The following is a 9,140-nucleotide window of genomic DNA, read 5'->3' on the forward strand; positions in this document are numbered from 1 at the left end:
GGAGCGGGGGGGGGGGAGAGAGAAATAAATAAAAAGGGGCGGGGCTTAAGAGCCGGCTTCGACCAGAGGCTCGGCGGCTCAGACTCCGCCCGATTCCTTTGTCGCGTCACCGTCCGCCCGTCCACCAATTGGATTTTCGCTGATGGAACCGCTGACTGGGCGCGAAGGGAAGCGCAAGGCAGAACCCGCGGAGGCGGGGTGGGGAGGGGGTGGGAGGAGGGAAAGGGGAGCGAATAATAAAAGGGGCGGGACAGAAGGGAGAAAACAAAAGGAGTGTTGGCTTTTTTTTTCGCCTCAGAACGGAGGAGGCGGCGGATGCCGGCCCCGTTTTGACTTCGCAAAAGCTGGCGGAGGTCGAACGCGTTTGCCGTGTCCTGACATGACCTTATCAGTTCCTTTTTTTTCTTTTTTTGCTTTAGTGCAATAAGTTTCACTAAGCACACTGGGGCTTCCTCCCAAGCAGGCGTGCCCTGTATTTAGATAGCTGGCCTCCCTTGGATGTCAGTCCCTAAATTTTAAGTCGTCTTAGATAAAAAGTATTAGATGTCTTATTCCCCTCTTGAATGCTTGCAAGAGGCCTACTCCAAAGTGTCTTCAGCAGTGTAGCTTCAAAAGCAGAATTAAGCTGCTTCTTAATGGCGGGTGCTTTTGTTACTGCTCCTTATTATTCAGAGCTTATGAGTCTTTGTGAATAAAGAATAGAATAGAATTTTTATTGGCTAAGTTGGACACACAAGGAATTTGTCTTGGTGCATATGCTCTCAGTGTACATAAAAGAAAAGATACGTTCATCAAGGTACAACATTTACAACACAATTGATGATCAATATATCAATATAAATCATAAGGATTACCAGCAACAAGTTATAGTCATACAGTCATAAGTGGAAAGAGATTGGTGATGGGAACTATGAAACGATTAATAGTAGTGCAGATTCAGTAAATAGTCTGACAGTGTTGAGGGAATTATTTGTTTAGCAGAGTGATGGCCTTCGGGGAAAAAACTGTTCTTGTGTCTAGTTGTTCTGGTGTGCAGTGCTCTATAGCGTCGTTTTGAGGGTAGGAGTTGAAACAGTTTATGTCCAGGATGCGAGGGATCTGCAAATATTTTCACGGCCCTCTTCTTGATTCGTGCAGTATACAGGTCCTCAATGGAAGGCAGGTTGGTAGCAATTATTTTTTCTGCAGTTCTAATTATCCTCTGAAGTCTGTGTTTTTCTTGTTGGGTTGCAGAACCGAACCAGACAGTTATAGAGGTGCAAATGACAGACTCAATAATTCCTCTGTAGAATTGGATCAGCAGCTCCTTGGGCTGTTGTGAATAAAGGAGCTGAGAGTAACTGTTAATAAAATAATGATGCCTAATAAGACAGGGCTTGGTAATACAGTTGGTTCTCATTTAGCGACTGCCTTGGACTGTAGTGGTGGGCTGTCTGCTAAAAGGCTATGGCATACACTTGAAAGAAAATGGGGAAGCCTGTATTTATGGAGTCTGGCAAGAACAAAGAGTGTTTAGAAGAACAACTAGACACAAGGACAGTTTTTCCCCCATGCCATCACTCTGCTAAACAACTAATTCCCATAACACTGTCAAACTATCCAGAAAGGCAGTGTTACCATCATTATTCTCATCTTCCCTATTCCCTATCTCCTCATCTTCTTACGACTATAATTTCAGTTGCTTGTATCTTACGATTTATATTGTTTACTTAGTATCCTAGTATGATTTATGTTGATTTCTTCCATTGTATCCATGACTGGCACTAAGTGTTGTATCTAATGTTTTATGATGAATGTATTTTTACAATGATTATGATAATGATCTATCACTATTGTTGTATGTACACAGAGTTTATGCAACGGAGACAAATTCCTTGTGTGTCTAATCACTAATAACTTTGTATATAAATATACAAATAGGATGAAGACTATTGCTAACATAGTGTAAGCCGTCCTGAGTCTTTGGAGAAGGGCGGGATATAAATGCGAATTAAAAAAAAAATCACACCTGGCCAATAAAGAACTATTCTGTTCTCTTCTGTTCTCTTCTGTTCTGTTCTAACAATTGCTACCAAACAGCCTTCCATTGAGGACCTGTATACTGCATGACTCAAAAAGAGGGCTGTGAAAATATTTACAGACCCCTCACATCCTGGACATAAATTGTTTCAACTCCTACCCTCAAAACGACCCTACAGAGCACTGCACACCAGAACAATTAAGACACAAGAACAGTTTCTTCCCGAACGCCATCACTGCTAAACAAATAATTCCCTCAACACTGTCCAACTATTACTAAATCTGCACTACTATTAATCTTCTCATCGTTCCCATCACCTATCTCCTTCCACTTACGACTGTATGACTAACTTTGTTGCTTGTATCCTTACAATTTATATTGATATTGTTTCCTGATTGCTTATTTGTACCCTATGACTATCATTAAGTGTTGTACCTTAGAATTCTTTTTTTTTTATTGAAAAAGTTTTACAAAGCTTTCCCCCACCTTTCCCCCCACCCCCACCACTCCCCCCTCCCTTCACAAACCCCCCTCCCCCCCGACTTTTCGGAACAAACACAAGGTATAGTTAAAAATAAAACAAACATATGCTAAAAAAATTTCCCTCCTAACTCAATTATACTCCTACAATTCCCATCAATTCCTAACCTCCCCCAAAACAATTAGAAATAATACATCCTAATCATTCAAAGGCACTCTGATAACTCTTAGTCTGATATCTACTTTGAATATATTCAAACCATTTTTTCCATTCGTTTAAGTATCTTTCTTGTGTATTATCTTTAAAAAAGGCTGAGATTTTTGCCATCTCAGCCAAATTGGCAACTTTCAATATCCATTCTTCTATTGTGGGTACTTGTACTTTAGAATTCTTGATGAACATATCTTTTCTTTTATGTACATTGAGAGCATATGCATCAAGACAAATTCCTTGTGTGTCCAATCACACTTGGCCAATAAAAAATTCTATTCTATTCTATTCTATTCTATTCTATTCTATTCTATTCTATTCTATTCTATTCTATTCTATTCTATTCTATTCTTTTCTTTATAGAGAATATGCATATATAACACTTGTATCCATTTTAAGTAGTTAGAGAACTGATAACAGTATCAAAGTGTTAGATATCCTGCATATCTCAGCTAGAAGTTAGAAATAGGGATGGCCTTGAGCAAATAGAATGTGTATTAGATAACTCCTGGAGAATTCATTAGGCAAGGCTTAAGAATAGGGACGGCTAGAGGCCAATAGGGCAATTGTTAGATCATTACTAAAATGTTTATTAGATAATTTGTTTTATATAGACCACCTTGTCCTGCCTTCTGCTTTAATGAAATTGTATAAAACTTTCTTAATCCTTTGTCCTGGCATTTTGCTGGCTGGGACCCCTTTTGCTGAAGCACTTCAATAAAAGGAAACAAAACTATGCACTTCATGTCTGGTGTTCTTCATTGGCTTCGGCACCAAGCTCAGATCCGAACTGGGAACAACAGAAGTAATTGCAACCAATCATATTTACAGTGTTCATAGGTCTGTAATGGAAAGCTGAAGTAAGATCTTAAGCACAGTTATGATTTCATTTAGTGATTGCTTAATGACAAAAGTGCTGGTCTCAGTTGTCACTGGATGAGGACTACCTATGTAATAATGATCCTCCAGTCCCTGCATTAAATTACAAATAAGTTTCCAAGACCAAGATACAACCCTAACCCTTACAGATTCTCCACCATATGGACTCTGCCCTGAGATGCATACTGAGATGCACAGGGATCCCGTCCCTAACAGAAGTTAGGGGATCAAAGGCCAATGCTTTTCTACAATGGCCTCCATACCTTGCCCTCAAGGTTTCCTCTGTACTGGCTTTTTACAGAGCAGTGAAGATGGCTTATTTATTTTATTTATTAGTAGTATACCCTACCTACTTCAATTTTATACAACTCAGGCTGGGGCTATCCTTAAAGATCCCATTTTTACAAGATTTTGATGGTGACTTAGTTGTAATTTTTATTGTTATGTTGCATGACCAACTCAAGGTTAACTCAGCCTTCCATCCTTCCAAGGTCAGTAAAATGAGGATCCAGATTGTTGGGGGCAATATGCTGACTCTGAAAACTGCTTAGTGAGGGCTGTAAAAGCACTGTGAAGCGGTATATAAGTCTAAGTTCTATTGCTATGTATGTGATTTGTGATTTTAATCTTAGTTTTGTTTACTGCCCAGCTTTTGGAGTTAGGATATATGTAATAAATTTAATTAGTAAATAAATATCTCAAAAGTGGAATTTATTTATTTATTAAATGTACTTGCTGCCTATCTTGCCATGAGGCTACTCTAGGCAGCTTACAATAATAAAAAAGAAGAAAAATGAAAAGGCGTATAAACAGAATAGAAGTAAAATAATAAAACAGTAACAAACAATGACAAAGGAACAAAATGAGAATAAATACGATAATACAAAAGATGGGTGGGTAGAGAGCAGAGAGCAAGGTGGTGGGGTAGGTGGGGTCTGCCATCCAAGAATTTAGGCTTTTGGTTGTGTCCTCAAATAGGATAAATTTGGATAAAAAAGTTGTCCAATTCTATAGCATTTACTTCTGAACAAATATGCACAAGTTCAGCTTGTAAAAAAAAAGGGAATTTTTAAACTCTGACTTTTCTTCGAAGCAGTGCAACAAATGAGAGGGGGTGGCTGAACTGCTATCCTATTGATAACCTAGCAGGGTGCCATCTTTTCCTTCCCGTTACTGTTCCTCCCATCACAAAAGAAAACAGGTGGTGAGGGGGCTACTGCTGTTTCTTTTTCAGGCATTCCAAAGGCTGACATTCAACTTACAAATCATACTTTCTCTAGGATGAGCTGTCTGTACCTTAGGAATAGGAATATTTCTCAGACTCTGTGCTGTAAAAGAAGCAGGTATATTTAATTTACTCTTGTCTACTAATTACAGATGAATGGGCTAATCGGCTTTAGTGTGCAAGTTTGCAATTTAAAAATAGTTTTCGTTCTCTCCTAAAGTCTTACTAATTTATAAAGAAGTTTCCTAACTTACATTGTCTCCTTTAAAAAAAAATGAAACTGACAGATGATGTAACAAAATCAATTAAAGGCTCTCTTTTGTACAATGCAATTAGTTATGGTTAACTTCACCATTGTTTAATGAATTGACCCAACTTTCTGGGCTTACATAAAATGCTGAACCATAAACAATAGCCACATAGTCTGCTTTTCTCAAATAATAGATTCAAATGTGTTTGGCTGGTTTCAATATATCGTGCGAACATAATGAAATTAGTTGCACTGAATTGTGTTCTGGGAAATCTCCACAATAAAATCACCAAGAGTCGGGCTTGACCAACCAGATAACATTATCATCATCAAGGTATTGCACGATTCTTTGTTGCTTCTACTTATAAAACAATCTGGTGTCTCTCTAAAAGAACCCTTGGATGATATGCATCTATTTGGTGCACATATAATATAACCTAAAGCAACTTTACATATACGTACAACCTGTAACATTCAGATAATACTTGCCACTGTCTTATGGTAGCCTGTATGCCAACTTTGTTCCTATATCTATTAAAGACCCAACAACTCCTCAATACTGGGGGGGGGGGGAATCTATTTTTCAATGTTGCACACCACAATTATCTCTATAGAATATCTCTATAGAATAGAACAAGCTAGCCATACAATACAAATCATATATCAACAATGGCAGTATCCAGGAAACAGGAGATACTTAAATATTCCCTACATTCTGACATTGTTTGCACCATTCATTTTAAACTAATAATTAAATCCAATTTTCTGAGTTTGCATCAAGAGATGGAGGCTTTTCAGATGTGAAAGGCAGTTTGATAACCATATAACCATTCCTTGACCGGGATGCCTTATGCACGGTCACTCACGCTCTGGTTACATCTAGGTTGGATTACTGCAATGCTCTCTACATGGGGCTGCCCTTGAGGTGCACCCGGAGGCTACAGTTAGTCCAGAATGCGGCTGCGCGAGTAGTAACGGGAGCCGCTCGTGGCTCCCACGTGACATCACTGCTCCGTAGTCTGCACTGGCTTCCTGTGGTTTTTTGGGTGCGCTTCAAGATTTTGGTTACCATCTTTAAAGCGCTCCATGGCTTAGGACCCGGGTACTTACGAGACCGCCTGCTGTTACCCTTTGCCTCCCACCGACCCGTACGCTCTCACAGAGAGGGTCTCCTCAGGGTGCCGTCCGCCAAACAGTGTCGGCTGGCGGCCCCCAGGAGTAGGGCCTTCTCTGTGGGGGCAGTGACGCTCTGGAACGAACTTCCCCCTGGCCTACGTCAAGTGCCTGATCTTCGGACCTTCCGTCGTGAGCTTAAAACACACCTATTCATTCAAGCGGGACTGGCATAATAGTGTTGAATTTTAATTTGGGGTTTTGTTAATATTTTAATATTTTAAATCTTAATTTTAATTATCAGCCTTTTATAATCTGCTATGTTTTAAATGTTGTTTTTAATTGTATATATCTTGTGTTTTATTTTTGGCTGTACACCGCCCTGAGTCCTTCGGGAGAAGGGCGGTATAAAAATTTAATAAATAAATAAATAAATAAATAAAGATAAAGATAAAATTAAAGTTTTTAAAAAAAATATTATAAATGTATGAAATTTTTTAATATGAATAATTTTAGTTTCAGGTTATTAAAGGATTCCCAGGATTGGAATGTGGTATGGAGCAATTTTTATTAAGTATGAAATAAAGAGAAAGCTCAATAAAATAAAATATGCAGTATAACAACTACATATTGATATATTAGTTATCAGTGAATTGAAGTGGACTGGAATTGAACATAGTCAGGTGATCATACTGTTTAATACTGTGCATACTTGGCTGCAATACAATAATATCAATTGGACTTTATGGCTAACGCTTTAATATAACAATTATCCATGTTTCTGCTGCACCCACTGATGCAGAATAAGATAGGGTTGGTGACTTTGATAACAAGTTTAATTTGAAATTGAACATGTAAACAAGATGTGCTTTTTATGACTGGAACCTGGAACGCTGCAGAATTTAAATAATCTGGAATATGTACTTGAACAGTATAGTCTAGGACAGGCTGAGGAATTCTGGGAGTTGAAGGCCAGAAGTCTTAAAGTTGCCAAGTTTGGTGACTCACAGCCTAAGAAACCAAAATGCAGCAGGACAACAGAAAGAATCAGCAGAAAATTAATTGCACATAATAAGTTAAAAAGAGATCAGGCTACCATGAATTTATAATTTCTAGATTCCTATATTGTCAAGCTTTCATTGGGGCTTCAAAAGTTAGTGTACAATCAAAAGTTAGCAATTCTGATGTAGTTTATGTTGACTTGATTCATTTTTTAAAATGGCATTACTAATTGTTTATATTAAAAGTTTAGATAATGACTTCAAACATTGGCATATCTTGGGTTCTGATTATCTTAGTAAACATTATTAAGAAAATGTTTCATGGCCTTAGGCTAATGTTTTAAGTATTCTTATATAAAAATAAGCTTCATTGTAACACTTGCATCTGAACAAATACAAACAAAATTTGGTCTACAAATGTTGTTTGATGGGAAAAGATCACAGTAAACATTTCTGGACCAAAGAAGTAATGATTGTTCTTTATTTTAACAAATACAGTAAAAACTAGCAGTCTTTAATGAATAAGTCACATTAGGTATAAGTTAAATTAACCAAATAAACAGATGTTAGATCAGGGCATAAAAATGTATCTGTCAGTAGCTTTAAAACTGAATTAAGGTCTTTCTTTCTTTATTGCATCAGTAGTCTCGCTTAAGAGTAGTACTAGAATAAAAAGGATTTTTTTTTCAAAAATAACTTTCATATTAATAAAAGTCTCCTATCAATGTAGAAAATATTGATTACTAAACTAATTGATACTGTTGATGTTTAAAAAAGTATTTTAATATATCACATATTCTTTCTTACTTACAAAATAGAGTGTGTTTGTTTACAAGCCATCACAATATGGTATTGTCTGGATGGTGAAAAATTGCAGAAGAAATATATTTTCACCAAAAACAACAACACAAAGTTTTAGCATTATGAATATACACCATAAAGAAGACATTTGTTAAAATTTGTTTTTCCTCTAAAGTCTCAAGTTTTAAAGATAAGTAGTTAATGGAATATTGCCCTCTACTGACCAATTTGAAAATTGAAATACACAATAGTGATTCTGAAGGAGATCAGTAAAAAAATTATCTGAGGCTTCTCAAATAATCAATATAATTGAAAATACTCTCTCTCCAGATTTTCTGATAGAAATATTTTCTACTCTATCCAAAATTCTTCTTTAGAGCTGGCACAAATTAGTTGAATGCAAAATATATTCTGTTTTTTTTCTGTACTGCCATTTTACATATTATTATGCAGATTGCTCTTCCACCTTACCCTGCATTTTGTATGAAGCAGCAATTTTCACTATTAAAACTAAAACATATTAATCCTTTAGACAAGGCTTGTTCATTTTAATCTAAAATAATTTTATTTCCATCTCACAGAAATTCCACTACATATAAATACACTACTACCTGTTGCATTATATCTAGCAACTGGTCCAACTGCATGATCTTATTTTTTTATTAGCATTTTTAAAATTTCACCTTTATTAGTTTATAAATAAGCCACAATTCGCTTCAGCAGCAGGTGCCATACAGTAGAAGCGAAAATTCTGGCAGAGGAACAGAACTTCTAAACTTGATGAGGTTACCTAGTTTGGTAATGAAATGTTTGCAAGAAAACAATCAAGCTCAGAGAGCATGAAGTTCAACACTGAATAACAAATATTCTCCTCCATTAGCTTCTAAATCTGCCATTCAGGTGCCTCAGCTACAGGCTTGACCCTAAGGTTTTTTTTAATTTATTTATTTACATTTATATCCCGCCCTTCTCCGAAGACTCAGGGCGGCTTACAGTGTATAAGGTGTGGGATGGATGGGAATGTACATTCATACTACATGGAAACAGATGCTAGGTGTGGATGGCTGGGTGGATGTGCCCATACTGAGCATCTTTTACAAATAGCAATGATGTCATCCTGCTGTTACCCTTTGCCTCCCACCGACCCGTACGCTCTCACA

This window comes from Ahaetulla prasina, chromosome 3 (assembly GCF_028640845.1).
Source record: "Ahaetulla prasina isolate Xishuangbanna chromosome 3, ASM2864084v1, whole genome shotgun sequence".
NCBI lineage: Eukaryota > Metazoa > Chordata > Lepidosauria > Squamata > Colubridae > Ahaetulla > Ahaetulla prasina.